The sequence below is a fragment of the Cucurbita pepo genome, chromosome LG20, assembly GCF_002806865.2.
Source record: "Cucurbita pepo subsp. pepo cultivar mu-cu-16 chromosome LG20, ASM280686v2, whole genome shotgun sequence".
Classification (NCBI taxonomy): domain Eukaryota; kingdom Viridiplantae; phylum Streptophyta; class Magnoliopsida; order Cucurbitales; family Cucurbitaceae; genus Cucurbita; species Cucurbita pepo.
The window spans coordinates 4,977,228-4,994,025 of NC_036657.1; the positions used below are offsets into that span (position 1 = coordinate 4,977,228).

The 16,798-nt window shown below is 33.4% G+C and overlaps 1 pseudogene; it reads right to left on the reverse strand.

The window, feature by feature from the left end:
• Positions 1-1,663: 1,663 nt before the first annotated feature.
• On the reverse strand, positions 1,664-3,514 carry LOC111783583 (annotated as a pseudogene).
• Between the last annotated feature and the right edge of the window lie 13,284 nt (positions 3,515-16,798).

Here is a 16,798-nt window from a genome sequence, read left to right on the forward strand (position 1 = left end):
CAAAATGGTGTTGCTGAAAGGATGAATAGAACATTAAATGAGCGGACAAAGAATATGAAGATTCATTTTGGGCCGATGCAGTAAATACAACAGCCTACTTGATCAATAGAGGGTCGTCAGTACCATTGAAGTTCAAATTGCAAGAACAAGTATGGATAGGAAAAGAACTCAAGTACTCTCACTTGAGAACTTTTGGTTGTACTACGTATGTTCGTCTTGATCCAAAGAAGAGTGACAAGCTTGGCGCTGAGCCTGTGAAGTACTATCTCATAAGTTATTATTCTGACATGTTCGGGTACAAGTTTTGGGATGACAAGAACAGAAAAGTCCTAAGACATTGTGATGTGACTTTTGATGGAAATGTCCTATACAAAGACAAAGAGAAAAAAGATTCCAAGACAACGAAGCAAGTGGAAGTTGAAGTTGAGTTGCGGAAAGATTCACCTAGTGATGTTGTAGCAAATACTCAAGAAACTCTTGAGATTGTTTCTGAGGAATCAGAGGTGGAGCAAGTGACACCTGAGCAGGTGTTGAGAAGACCATCCAGAACTATTAGAGTACCAGATATGTATATACTTCATTACACTATTTGTTGCTGAACGATGGAGGGTAACTAGAGTTCTTTGATGAGGCTCTACAGTTGGAGAATACAACCAAGTGAGAGCAAACCATGGATGATGGGAAGTCTAGGCTTCAGAAATGCATTGCTTTTTCATCTATTAAGAGATGTTGAGTACGTGGCAATACTGAAGTTGGAAATGAGATGATCTGAATGATAGACTATCTAGAAGAATTGAGCAAGAAGCAAAATGTCATACAGTTGGTGAGGAACCAAGTCTATCATTTAAAGACAAAACACAAAAAGCAATACAATTTCACTCGCAAGTTAGTGGAAGATGGTGATGTGTTTGGAGAAGAAAGAGAGTGCAAAGAATCCAGCAAACATATTGAAAAAATGTGTTATGTTGGAAAGTTGGGGTTGTTCAAAGCCTCAATTGTTATCAAAATGTAGTTTCTTCATTCTCTATATTCTCGTACATACATGAAGCCATCAATATGAACCTTGAGCCAGAGTTCTCCTTACATTTTCTCTCTCCTGTTCTTTGTGTTCATCTAGATAGAGTGTGTGCGTTGCTATTAGATTCTAACAGCCGTGTGCTGTGAGATCCTAACATCTGTGTGCTGTGAGATCCTAACAGCCATGTGCTATATCATTTTTTAGGTAAAGACAAGACACATTTTCTCTCTCTTATTCTTTGTGTTCATCTAGATCGAGTGTGTGTGTTATTGTGCGATCCTAACAGCCATGTGCTACATCATTTTTCAGGTAATAGCATGGCGCCCCCAATTAATGATGACATTGCAATGAGAGACCATAACATGTGTATAGGCTAGTAGCATATTTAATTTTCTAGACATAGGTTATAATAGGTTGTTATGCATTTCATGCTTCAAATTAATTTTCATTACTATTACTAATTTCATGTCTGAATTATGTTTTGAACATGTAAAATCATGACGGTATTTTCAATGACAAAGTTATTTTTAGGTTGAAATTTATTATTTTATTGATAATATTTTAAGAGTTATATTCCACCTATGAGCTTAGGCTAATCTGATAATCTGATAGTAGTGATTTTAGGTATTTCAAATCTAGCTTTAGCTAGAGATATTGCATTGCACTAGGCATGGTCTCGTAAGACACATCGGAGTATGAAGCCATCTTTGCTTGGATTCCTCGTATCGGTGCTACCGATGGTATGCTCTGCTCATGCCGGAAGAAGTTAAAAGGATCAGCCTTCGTTTTCACTTCCACTAACCTTTCAAAGTTAATTCCAAAATATTGATGCCCCCAAATGCTTGCTTCTTCATAGCTAGTCGGGATCCCATCCTCGTTGTTTCTTCCAATGTCAAGGTCTTTGTTGTTAATGTATGCAGCTCTCGGCGATTTCGATACGAAAGGAGTCATGTAATCATGGAGCTCTCGGGTCCATTCCAAGTGTCTCGAATCAGCATCGGGTCGGTGCCATGTAGCGTAGTAGCCGATATGTATGGGATGCCTAGCTCGATGTGGGTTGGGGGTATCTGTTTCAGAAATCTCATTCATTTTACCTCCAAAAGGGATCAGTACGAGCTGCAATGTTTCTAGTTCTTCAATTTTGAACCTTTCCCATATACCATTGAGGGCGGTTTCTGAGATGGGTTCAGTGGCATAATCAGATTTGATCTTGTACCTGCCATTGCTGAGTTGGGTGGTTCTATCAAGCAATAGTTCCAAGCTTTCAGCAGAAACAAACACACTTGCTGAAAAGGCCATTGATTCAACCCAACTCATTTCGAGACAGTCTTCTTTTGTGAGCTCCAACTCTGGGAAAGCCTTTGCCATAAGAGAAACAAGCTCGGCTGCCTCTCCAAGAAATAAGGAGAAGAATGAAGCCTTCATAATTCTTCCACCTCCATCGCTTGAATTTGAATTTGCAACCCAAACCAATTCTCATTTGTTCCAATTTTTAAAAAAATTAATCCAACCCCAAATTCGAAAAAAAACATCTAACCAATAATTTTGCGTTAGAAAATAAGTTAGCATAATTCTCCGATCATATAAACCTCAACAGGGTGTCGAAAGAATTAAGCAAACCTATGACCGAAGCGGTGATGAATAGATCTTCATCTGCCTCGGGCGCAACGTATTGCCACCGATGGATTAGCTTAGCTGCATTGAGGTCCCAACTTTTGTGAACAGCGAAGGACGTAACCGTTGGCGGAACTCGAACCAACTTCAACTTCCATGTCAAAACAATCCCAAAGCTTCCTCCGCCACCCCCTCTAATGGCCCAAAACAAATCCTCCCCCATCGAATCCCTGTCAAGAAGCTTCCCATTTGCATCCACAAGTTGAGCATCCACCACATTGTCCACGGCTAGACCATATTTTCTTACAAGCATCCCGAATTGAGCCATTAGAGGGGGTTAGCCACTAACCCGGCCGGAAATGCAAGGGTTCGACTTTTCTCGCCGATTTTGTAATACAGTTCGCCCACGGTCGCCCCGGATTGAGCCCATGCAGTCTCGTCTTCAGTGTCAATAGTAATTGAACTAAGGTTGATCAAATCGATCAACACAAATGGGACATTAGAGACGTAAGAACGACCTTCGAAGTCTTGGCCGCCGCTGCGAGTTCGGATTTGGAGGCCATGAGTTTTGCAGCAAATGACTGTGGTTTGGACTTCGGAAGCTTGCCATGGTGTGACGATGGCGACTGGTTTGGGCGTATCGGATTCTGCGAATCTGAGGTTTCGAATGGAGAAATTTAGAAGGTGAAGGTAAGAGGAAGAAGATGGAGTGTGAATTAGAGTTGAATTTGAATTATGGTTTGAGGAATGAAGAGAAATACAGTGAAGAAAATCTTGAAGATTGTCACTTCCACAACCCCATGATGCAAATGATACAAAAACAAGAGAGATGAAACTAAAATTGCTCAAAAAAATCTTCATTTCTATTTCCTTCTTGCACATCTTGTGCAAACGAGTTAATTATTTAGAAGTGCTCAACACAATATTTAATAGGGTATTAATATTTTAGATAATTCCACCCATTCAAGACTACCTAATCCAATTTAAGGTTAGTTTTCTTTAGAGGGTTTGGAACTTCATTTTTTTTTTTTTTTTGGGTCACCACCAACCCAAAATATGGTTATAATGCAACCCAACCTACCCTACTATTAAAATTATTATGAAAGTTAAGAACATTTAACGTTGGTTTGCTACGGATGTTACAAATATATTGTGTAATAACCCAAAAAAAAATTAGAAAAAAACGTAGGAAATTTTTTTCCCACATTGTTGAGAAGTGGGGAGTTGACCTACCGTATATAAGAAAGGTCACTCTTTTCATTTTAGCATCCCATTTAAACAGTTCAAAGCTAGTTGGAGAATATATTTTCTTATATCTTTATGTTAGCATTTTGCCTAATCCGACTTGGGTTTGATAGACTCGACTCTTTACTTTTAGTTTCAATGCTTTGCCCCTTCTAGTTTCAACTCTACTAAAATGTTTAAAATTAATATAACTATGTTTTAGCTAATTTTAAATTATTTATCTATAATTAGACTATACTAAGTTTTTATGGCTAATTACACTTAGCTAATATAAATTATTAAGATAGTTTAAATTATTTTATGCAAAATTAGGTGAGTCAATTCACACGTCAAAATTCTAATGGATGATTGTGGGACTTCTTAGGTATAATTAAATTTAATAGAATAGTGTTAAGCTAGTATCAAGCATTATCAAGCATCAAGAGGTTGTAGTAGCTTTAGCATAGACTAACCAAGTAAGTGGCCTTACTACCAGTTTATTTATAATTGTATGTTGTATGATGACACGTGCCTGTGGCTTTGCATGTGTCATATACTCGTTATATGTGAAAGGTTATGAAATATATGTGTACGATATGATATGAAAATGAGATAATATATGTGATGAAATGATATGTTTACAACACGATATGCTTGACGACATATTCATAATATGATATGTGAATATTATGATATATGTTATGATGTAGGATGATTGACATGACATAAAATATGATATGTGCATAATATAATACAATACATTGGAAGAAATGATATAGTTATGATATGACATATGTTGACATGACTAGATATATGATATGATTGACATGCAATATGATGTATTAGGACAATAGACAACTTTTATATATGCATCAAAAATTATGATAAAATGATATGATATAAAAAGAAAGCACAATAGAGGTTGTTGTACAAGATAATAAAAAGAAAAAAGTTGGTACCTCATGCATCATTGTGTATTCATGCATTGGAGAATACCTCTCTTTTATGATGGTACGAATGCGTACACTATTAACGATAATGATATTTTTTTAAAAAAAGTGGAAGGATATTAATGAAATTTTTAAAATTTTTAAATATATTTTTGAAACACTAAGAAAGTTTTAAAACAGAATACTAATAATTTCTATTCTATTCAAAAGAGTATTTTCTAGTTTTATGGTTTAATTCTGTCTTTCATCTATAATATTCTCTTTCAAATTTTGAACTATATATTTTTTAAAGTATTTTTTTTAATTTAGCTAAAAATTTAAATAAAGTTGTGAAAATATGCCTATACAAAGCTACATAATTGATTATTAAACAAGAACTTAATACAAGCTCTTCTCTATTTATTTATTTATTTATTTATTTTTTTTTTTTACATCACTTTCAATAGTGATAGTGTATTTGATGGTAAATTTTTTTTTAAAAAAAATTAAGATTTAAATATGAAAAAAATAATTAATAGGAAGAAATTTAGAAAGATGGCTACCAAACTTTGAATGGATAAATGAGAACTTAATGTATTAATTGCCAACTTAACTGCATTGTTATTACTTTTATTATATCATTAATATTGTTATTATTACTTTTTATTATATCATTAATATTGTTATAGGGCTAATAGTTTGATGGCTCATGGGTGGGGAGTCCACTAAATCATGTCTACAAAAGAAAAAAAAAAAAAAGAAAGATCTTCGAGAACAATTCTCCAATATTGTTTAAAACCGATTCGTGAAAGAGGAATAAATTGGAATCTTCCTTGAAAAAAAGACTATTACGATAAGTCAATTTTCAAATCCTCTATTTTACGTCCACCTATTCTAATTGATTGTTGTGTTATAAGAATTTACGTTTACTCATAAAAAAGGGTAAAAAATTGATTAAAATGGACCTAGAATAGAATGTGTTATTTTAAAATTTAAAATGAAGTAAATATGCTTTAATAACCAAATTAATCTAATTATTATCCTCATTAAAGTTATTAAAGGTATTAAGAGAGAGTAATTGCAATACATTCAAGTGGCTTTGTATTTTTGTATAATCCCTTAAAACCATGATATAAGAGTTCTTATTAGCACATAATTATAGGGGCATTTTAGTCATTTTATACTGACCTTTAATTTATCCCCTCGTCATAATTTAGTGATTACCAAATTTCATACGTAACCTTATCGTGTTATATTGAGACTTTTTCTAAAATTTCATGAGCAACAGAATTGATTGAGTAGGTTCATGGTTAGATTGCTTTGTTGAAATCAACATTCACTTAGACTCTAGTGTTACAAAACCTTAACTACTTAACACAACCTTAATTCCAATTTTCTCACTCTTTTTTAAGATGACTTACTTCCTTTCTTCAACTAAATCAATAGATTAAGCGCTACCTGAGTTACATTGTTTTAAGCCTTGCTAGAGGTCCAATAATTTACCTCTTGACTCATACATCCTCAAAGTCTCGTTTTAAAATTTTTCATATATTCATAATGCCGGATAACACAATCAATGAGATTTTTTTCATGGCTCCTACCCAAATCAATTTTAAATCATTAAGGTATCCTGAAAATCTCAAACTGTCCATCTCCAAATATACCTATAAAACTTTTATCATGATCTTAATATCTCATCCACAATGTGGCTCGATACTTTTAAACTACCACTTAAGTTTCATACTTGCGGTGGTAGCTTTATAACTTTTCAATTAGATCCCATTAAAGTCACTTGCATCGTTCATAAATCAGTTTAAGTATACAATATTTCAACTTTTATGGTGTTGTCTCATAATTTTTTTGTTTGTTCATACGGATACTTTAATTTCATATTTACATACTCCATAATGACAAAATTTTCTTTCGACACTACCACTTTTAATATCTATAACAAATATACGTAACACCACAAAAATGAAGGAAAATAACTTCAATAAGAATAAGTGGCCAACGTGAAAGGATCCAAGGAAATAAATTAAGGTGTCTAAGCATAGACAAGGGTCTTATTAATCAATTCTGTACCTAAGAAGAAATTTTAAGGATTTCTTTTGGAAAAGGAAATAGGAAGCCAAAACCACTAATTTTTAAGAAATTTTTAGGATTTTTAATTCCTTATCTAAAACAAATTTCAAGATGTTAAGGAAGGGATGGAGAGAATTTTAGAAAAATTATAATTTTTTCTGGAAAAATAATAATAAAATATTCAGAAAGTGATAAGTTACCAAAATACTCCTGAAATTATGGATAATTACAGATATGCCCTTTTGCTCAAAATCAGAACCTCCACAGTGACCTCCTGTACAAAATCCTTTGAATCGCAAAATCTAGCTGTTGGATCTCCTCTAAAATTGGACACGATCGAGAACGTTCACATATCATAAAATCCAACCGTCAGAATTCAAATTGAAAGTCGGTAGCTTGCTGATCAGAGAGGATATTTGAGACGGATTATCCAGAAAATCCAATCTCCAAATAAGGACAATTCTGAAGGTTTCGGCGTCGATGGAAGCTTCCCCTATAAAGTTTGAAGTTGGAGCAATAGTTTAGAACAAGAATCGAGGAACATTTAGCTTCCAATCGTCGACAATAAGCGTTTAGATTTTGGGTCTACTACTCAGAATTCTTCCAAATTCAAGAGAATTCTCCCCCATTTCCCTTCTAACCTTGTTCCTATAGTTTCTAAACAAGATTACCGACAAATTCTATGAAGGAACCGAGTGCTGAAAGTGCCTAAAAACCATTCGCGTAATCCAATCTGCCATTGAAGAGCTTTAAGGAAAACTTAAAAATCTAATTTGAGGATACACGATAATTCGTCGAGCAAGGACGATCCCAATTAGTTTATGCACCTCCAAAGAATGTTTCCATAGAAGACCATGAAAAGAAATAACCTTAGGAACCCGGGCTCAAATTAGGAGAGTGTTGAATTCCTATCTACAATTAATTTAATTTATTGAGAATAAAAAAATATCTTCACATATTTACTCTTTTTTTTTTTTTTTTTTTTTTTTTTTTTTTTTTTTTTTTTTTTTTTTTTTTTTTTNCAACATATTAACTACTAAAATGTAAAATAATGAATTCTTAAAAATAAATAAATAAATAAATAAATAAAAAAACCTAATTTCCCAACCTTCTCTTCAATAACCTATCACAATCCCTTTCCTCAAATCTCTCTCCCCAACTAACCTTTACCCAAAACTTCTTGACTCAAAACTCTTTCCAAATTCTCATTTACTTAAAAAGAGTTTTACCTCACATGGGTAGTGATTATTCGGATGTCCTCTAGAAATTTAATAATAAGAATTATATATATATATATAAACATTCCAAAACTTTTCTCATGCAAAGTCTCTAATGTTGGCATAAAATCTAAGACATAAAATCTAAGACATGGATCACTGTAAATTTTAGAAAATTAATTTTGAAAAAGTTTAAACTTGAAATTGATGTCATGGGTTCACATAAGTTTGCTTGTATTTCAAAGGACAAAATAGAATTTTCTTTAAGGACAAAATAGAATTTTCTTTGAGGATAAATCCGTGATGTAAGCCTAAGCTAATCAGACAAGTGATCTTACTTTTTTTTGGACTGTAACGACCCTAAATTTCTCTATTTAATCTAAGGCTACTACTATACATTCAATTTTGAACATTTAATGCAGAACTAACTTTATGGGATCTTCTTATAAATGCAACATTAATTTCATACTTCATTTATTACCTCGAGAGTAAACAAATACAAGGAAAATAATAAAAGAAATGAAACCAAATAAAAGTTCTATACTATATACTATCAATGAAAATACAATTTAACCTATACTATCCTATACTACAAAGAAACTAAAGTTCGAATTAAACTAACCTATACTTATTAAATGGAAAATACAACTCAATTTACACTAACTTATACTATTAAAGAAAATGCACATTTATCCTATGCATGTGCCACAATCCCGAGATTTACAATATCTCCGTCAGCCTTATAGAAACGCCTTGCCTTTATTTAAAAATATAATAACACGAGCCTTAAATATTTTTAAAATAGTCAGGAAGCGACCTCCCATCAAAATTATGATTCAAGATTGAAAATTTTGGTGATTCATTTTTGCAGTTCAAATGAGTCAATTTGTTTTGATCAACAAATAAGATTCCTCATGATAAAAAAATATTATTTATTATTATTATTATTATTATTATTTTTTTTTTTTTTCAATTTTTGTATTTGGCCATTCATAATTTTGTTGAGTTTTAGAGACTTTGGGGGATTTAGTAGATTTCTATATTTTAACTAGAAATTTTGTAATACCCCAAAATATTGGCATTAAAATAATAATAATAAAAAAAAGATTATCCACATTGCTTAAAGTTAGAAGTGATGGTTGGCCTCAACTATAAAATTGAAATCTCATTTTAGTCTCCCACTTGAATGATTAGAATACACTTTTTAACCCCTCAAGACTAACATTTTAGATGATCTGATTTGGGTCTGATACGCTCGGACTCTTTCCTCCTAATTTCAATTTTTCGAAAACCTTTTGAAGTTAGTACGACTACATTTTACTTAGTTTAAATTTTTGGAATCAAGTTTAAAGTATCTATGAATAATTAGGCTTAACTCGTTTAAATTATTAGGTTTAAGTTGGTGAGCCAGTTTAAATTATTATGAGTAAGTTAAAATTATTTTATGCAAAATTAAGTGAGTCAATTCTATAATAGAATTTTAAGTTATGATGTTGGACTCTGTTTAAATTATTAGGATTATTAGGAGTAAGTTTAAATTATTTTATGCAAAAAAAAAAAAAACTAGGTGAGTCAATTAGAATTTTAATTTATGATGTTTGACTCTTTAGGCAGAATTAAATTTCAAAGAGTAGCGTTAAACTAGCATCAAGGGATTAGTAGTAGTTTCGGCCTAAGCCAACCAAGTAAGTGACCGTACGGTCGTTTGGTTATAATTGTGTGTTGTATGGTGACACGTGTTCGTGGTTTCGTACGTGTCATATGTCCGTATATGCAAACTATTATGAAATGATATGTATATGCTATGAGATGTGATTGCTATGTTGTATTTGATGAATTGATATGTTAAAATATGATATGTTGAAGACATGCTCGGGATATGTTATGTGACTGTTATGATATATGATATGATATGTGCATGATGCGGATTGTTATGTTTGAAAGCATAAAATCATTATGATATGATATATATGTGACATGAATGATATGATATGTTTGACATGCAAAACGATTAACTAGCATGAAATACAACCCCGACATATGCATGAAAGATATGACAAATGATATGATAGGAAGGAAGACGCTAGCGAGATTGTATTAAATGATAGTGAAAATAGAAAAATGTTGGGACTTCATGCATTATTGTGTGCTCATGCATCGAGGGTTATCCCTTATCCTTCACGATAGTACAGACGTGTACGCTACAAGGCAAGGGAAGGATCATTATGTTTATCATAATGCTGCCGTGACGGTTGCTATTCCTAACGGGTGTCTGACATTAACAGCTACCAAAGAATGCTCCCCGATCAGAAAGGGGCCTACAGGAGGTGTGCGACCTGACTAGTGGGTCTATACTCGCACGTGTAGACCGTGTGTAGGAAAATTAAGTACATATCCAAATTGTCCGTTAGGATAGCCACGTAGATGATGGTGTTAATGTAACACATGCGGAAGCAATTTGGATCTTAGGCACTTTTAGAACATCAATTATTGTAAATGACTAGCATGTTCATAAGTATTAAAACTTAATGAGTTTAAATACTAACCTTTTGTAGTTCAAACTCCTTTTGCCTCACGAACCGATTTCGAACCACCACTAGTGTCTTCTCCACTATTCTCCGGCCTTAGAACGGGATTGTGGAATCCGGTGAGTGACTAAACTTGGGAGGGATTTTGTATACGTGAAAGAGAGTGCTTGTGAGAGGTTTTTCATCAAGATGAAGAATCCCTTCCAAGTATCATGATCACTCTATTTAAAGAGTCAAGTTTGCATGTTCATGCAAACTTGAGATCACCAAATCTTGACACTTAAAATTCCACTCAAATGTTTGGGATTATGTGGCAAGCATGCATGTTTGAGTTAACCAAATTTTGACACTCAAAATTCCACTCAAACTTGTGGGGTTTATTTGGCAAACATGCAAGTTTGGTTAAACCAAATTTTGACACCTCAAAATTCCACTAACATGATTTTTCCATTAGATGAAAGTCAACATTTTGACTTTCTTCATTTTAATTAGATGAAAGTCAACATTTTGACTTTCTTCATTTTAATTCAACAATTAATTTGAATAATGAATTTCAAATTAAAGTAACATTAAATAATTAATTAAACTATTTAATTAATATTTAATATTAATTCAAATGCCAATCCCAGTCAATTCCGACACATAATTGATTAAGATATTTAAATCTTATTTAAATATCTCAGATTCTCTCTTTTCGTTTATTTCGTAAATAAAATAAAATTGCGGTTAAATATATCGTATATATGTAACGCATATTCCCTAATTTGAATTCGAACACTTCGAACTCACTCGTCACACTGTTCTATGGTTTAGTCCGATATGAGCTAGCAGAGGGACCTAATGGACCTATAGATCATGGGCTCCAACGATTCAAGATTAACCGATTAAACTCATTAACCTGGTTAACCAACATTCGTTAACTACTAGGACACTCCACTATAGCCTAGTAGTTGCACTCCCCTCACTATAGATATATTTCTGTCCATCTGATATAACCATGATTAGTAAGTCGATCCTTCACAGGTTGTTCGTAACTAGAGCTGGGTCAATTTACCGTTTTACCCCTGAAGTTACTTCTTGTTCCTTATGTCTCACTGATCCTCTAATAAACAATTGGTTTGTGGTCCAACCAGTAAACCGAATCCCTCTCAGGCCAATGAGAGGGTGGGGCCCCTTGTTCAAGACCTGGAGTCAGTGCTTAAGGGAACTACCTTTCTTCTATCCCTAAAAGTGGGTAGGAGTGAATTCCGTCTTGCACCCCACGTCCCCAGCCATTCACCCAGTCTTACCCCTGAAATGGGAGGCCTGTTGAGTCGGCGAACTAGAGCCACTCTCACCCATGCAAATCTAAGGATAATTCCGAATAAACAGGAGTTCATGGTTAGCTCAGGATTAAAACCGAGTTACCTAGGTTATCGAATGAAAAGAAAATCAGTCTCAACAGTAAACGACTTTATAAAGTGAGAGTGGTTTTCTTCATGGTCCGATCTTATGCAATACTCATTGCATAGGACGCCCCCACTCACATGTCTCCACATGCACAATTTAGTGATCGCATTGTTTATATCATATACAAAAGTGGGCCGCATCCATAGTGTCCCCAGAATAAGGTACTCAGCCTTATCCTTATACTATAGATCATTTTGACTATATACTTGAACTTGATCCACTCTTATGTCTCTACATATAGTTCAAGTAGTCATACTATAGCCAGAGTGTTCTTAGTTTATTGGATTTAGATTAATGATCGTAAAGTTCACTTTATTCAATAACAATTTTTTCTGAATAAACAACAATAATAACTTTATTGAAAATAGAATATATCTTTGTTTACAAACTATGAGTTTTAGGACATAAAACCCAACAGTAGAAAAATAGACGGTAAAAATAAAAATAAAAATTAGAAAAAGAATGAAAATGAAAATTACCCACTTCACAAACTAATTCTCTCCAATATCTAAATAAATAAAAAAATTATATTTTAAAACAAGTCTACCTCCTCCTAAATCTCAACCAACCTCTGAACTTAAAATTGAGAATCTATTAAAAATGACCATAATAAAATTGTGGAGAGAATAGAATGAACAAGGATGCGAGAATTCCGGCGACAGCCAGAATTCTTGCTCTCCACACGACTCCGGAGCTCGCTTTTCTCCTCAGTAAAGCCTCTCAGCCTTCAACCACGCTCCCCACCACTCCCAGTACGCCTGCAAATAGAGAAAGGAAAAGAAATCTGAGAGAGAGGAAAACCGAAGAGAACTCCGGCCAGAAAACCCATGACTTCAAATCTCAATACCCGACGTTGCGATATGACGTGGCTCACCCTGCTGCTGCCACATGTCACTCAGTGGTGCAAGCAGCCATTCCGCTTGGCTCGACTTTGATGACTTGGTGGCTTCCCTGGCGGCTTCTCGATTGATTTCGGCTTGGCTTTCATATTTTAGCTCAATCTCCAGCGTTCAGACCCTTCTAGACCTATTTTCGGCCCCGATTAAGGTAATTGAGGTCATTATTTTAGTCGTATTTTACATTTAGTAATTGATTATTAATTTAATTGTGAAATATAACGGAAGGTGACGAACAGTGTGATAGGAAATGAAACCGGGTAACCTTTGGAGCAGCTCTTGAGGAACGGGAGCTTACCTTAATTAAAATAAAGAGTACTTCGGCCAAGGCCAACCAAGTAAGTGGCCTTAGTATGGGATAGGCTAAAAATAGTATGTGTTACAGTTAAGTTTACGATGTATGAGTTCTACACATGACACCGTACAATAGTTGTATGATGATGTATGAGCTAGGATGATGTATGAGTATGATGTTTGAGCTATGCTACATGATAATGTACGTAATTTATATATTTTGATGTATAACGTACTTGATATGTTTGATGCACTTAATGTAACAAAGAGATGGAACTAGAGGGTTGTGTCAGAAGAGATGTTAAGATGGGAATTAGAGGGACCTCATGCATGTTGTATATATATAAGCATAAGGATACTTCCCCTAAACAAAACGATTGTGGATGCGCACAGTATGATGAGCACGGTGATCATGGGGAGCATGACACCAGGGATTTCGCTGATCTCCGAACATCGCTACAGACAGCTAGCTTGACAAAGAGGGTCCAGGGGGTGTGCGAGCCGCCTGGGGATTCACGTTCGCACGTGTGGGTCGTGTGTAGGGAAGTACTACACATCCATAGTAGTCCGGACTAGAGGCCACTCCTAGTATGAGATGAGATAGAAATAGGTCCCTAGAGCGTGATTGCATGTGATTGCATTTAGCATGGCCCCTATAATGGGTTCACTTACTGAGTATTCTTCGAAATACTTAGGTTGTGTGCCATATTATTTTTCAGGTAACAGCAAGGCGCCCATGTACGGATGACGGCGGCATCGCGAGTAGAGACTGTGACATGTGCATAGGATAGATGCATATTCAAATTCCTAGTCTTAGGTTAAAATAAGTTGTCTTGCATCTCATCACTTTAAATTATTTTTATTTTTTATTTGTTTAATTTTGAATTTGAGTATTTCGTTTGAAACACGTACGACCGGCGGTGTTTACCATAGTTAGAAGATGTTTTAAACGTTTTAAACATTTATATTAAAGATGATGTTTTCTTTTAGATTCTGCATTTTAACAGAGCATGAGACGTTAGTAGCGACTCTGAGTAAGTAGAAATTTAAGTTCGTTACAAGAATGAAAACACAAGAAAAGAATATAATGAGAACATAGAAACAATATAGAAAGAAAAATCACGTAGGGAGGAGAAAGAGAGAAAGAGAAGGGAAGATATTATATAGTAATTCTCAAATACATTATGAAATCATAGTATCTAATAAATTTTATGTTAATAGACATTGTATTGTTAGACATATTTTTATCCCAAGAAACATTAAATCTAAATTACAAGATTAAGAATTTGTTAAATACTTAATAAAATTTAGGAATTAGAATTAATGAAGGAATTAGGCGAACATTTTTAATAGGGTGAAGCGTCTTGACATAAGAGGGAATGAATTCGAGGGACGAAAGCAAGCTAATTTGGAGTTAGATAGAACTTCGGCTTAGGTCATCCAAGATTGTTAAATACATATCACATCATGATGTTGATACGTGCCTCGTAGTTTTGCACGGGTCATATATATTGATATGTGTGAATTATTTATGAATCGATATGATTATGATGTGATATGTATTTATTATGATGTGTGAATGGTATGCTTGAGATAGGATACGAGAAGGGTGCACTAAATGTAATGTAACAATAGGATTAAGATATGTTCATAAAACGATACGATAAGGTTATGTATAGAAAACACTATAGTTAAGATATGATTAATATTACGATATGGTTAAGTTATGTATAGAAAACAATATGATCACGAACAATTGATAAAACGATATGGTTAGGTTATTGATAGAAAAGGATAGGATTATGATAGATTGATAGAACAATAGGATAAGAAAATGTACTTATAACGGTATGACTAGGCTACGTTCATGAAACGATATGATTTAGGATACGTTGGGAAACGATATGACTAAGGTATGTTCATGAAAAGATATAACTATGCGATCTATAAGAACGATAAAACTATAACAAGTTTAGGAAACTATATGGCTAGGATATACATATGGAAATGGTATGACTATGAAGTGTTTACGATATGATATGATTATGGTACGACATGTGAATAGCGAACATACATATGTTGTGATATGTTATGAAAGTAATATGGTATATGTTATGGTACAAGATATATGCTAAATTGACATGTTGATGATATGATATATTATGATACGATATGTTATGGTTTGATATGTATATGATGAAAATTGTTATATTTAGAAGCATGGAACGTTATGATATGATATATTCATGTAATCTGAATTATATGATATGATTGACATGCAAAACGACGAATTAGCATGAAATACAACCCTGAGGTATGCATGAAAGATATGATAAATGGTATGAGAAATGATATGATAAAATGATATAAATTAAGTACACACCCCAATTACCCGTTAGGATAGCCGCCTAAGGAATATAGACTAATATAATAGGTCTTATTCATGAAATTGTATGTGTTTGCATTTAACCCCAATAGTGGAGTCAATTAGTGAGTATTTCTTAAAATACTAAAGTCACGTGTTACTTCTATTTCAGGTAAAGGCAAGACATCCGTGTATGGCTGACGATGATATAGCAACTAGAGACTATGACACATGCATACAGTAGTCGCATTTATTTTTCTTAGATGAAGGCTAGAACAAGATACTTTTCATTTAATCGTTCATTTATTTTATTTAGTTCTTTGTTTTATGATGAAATATTTCATCAATCTTTTTTCATTTTATTGGATTCGAAAGTTTGCGGCCCTAGGAATCCAATAGAGCTCTTCCCACAAATTATGCACTCAAAACTCAACAAAGAGATGGATGAATCACAAATAATAACAAATAATAATAATAATAATAAAAAAAATAATAATAATAGTTGAAAAAAGAATATTATCTTAGATCATGAACAACGGTTCTAACTCATCCCAACAAATTGACTTATTTGAACTATAAAATGGATTTTAACAAAATTTTCGTTGCTACAAATTTAGGAAGACATATGGGTTATTGATTGGAGTGGGTAGATAAAAAAATTTCATCTACATTGAGATAAGTTTAGGAAGAAAGAAAATTTGGTACTTTAGGTGAAAAAGGACCATATTTAAAGCGTAACAATTCTCAAGATAAAAATAAAATCTTAACAAAAAGTAAAATATCATGCCAAAACAAAGAATTTGTCATAAGATCATATCTATCATTTGATATCAGCATAAGATCATAGATAAGATATTCAAGAACTAAAACATGCCAAAACAAAGAATTTGTCATAAGATCATATCTATCATTTGATATCAGCATAAGATCATAGATAAGATATTCAGGAACTAAAACATGCCAAAACAAAGAATTTGTCATAAGATCATATCTATCATTTGATATCAGCATAAGATCATAGATAAGATATTCAAGAACTAAAACATACCGATAGTAACTAAATCTTTTTCAACATTCCCTCCCTTGAACGGTAGTCTTTAGATTAAATTTCAGGATCTTAACAGACACCAAGCTAATATATATGTAACGACCCGGGAAAGAAAAAAAAAAAAAAAAAAAAAA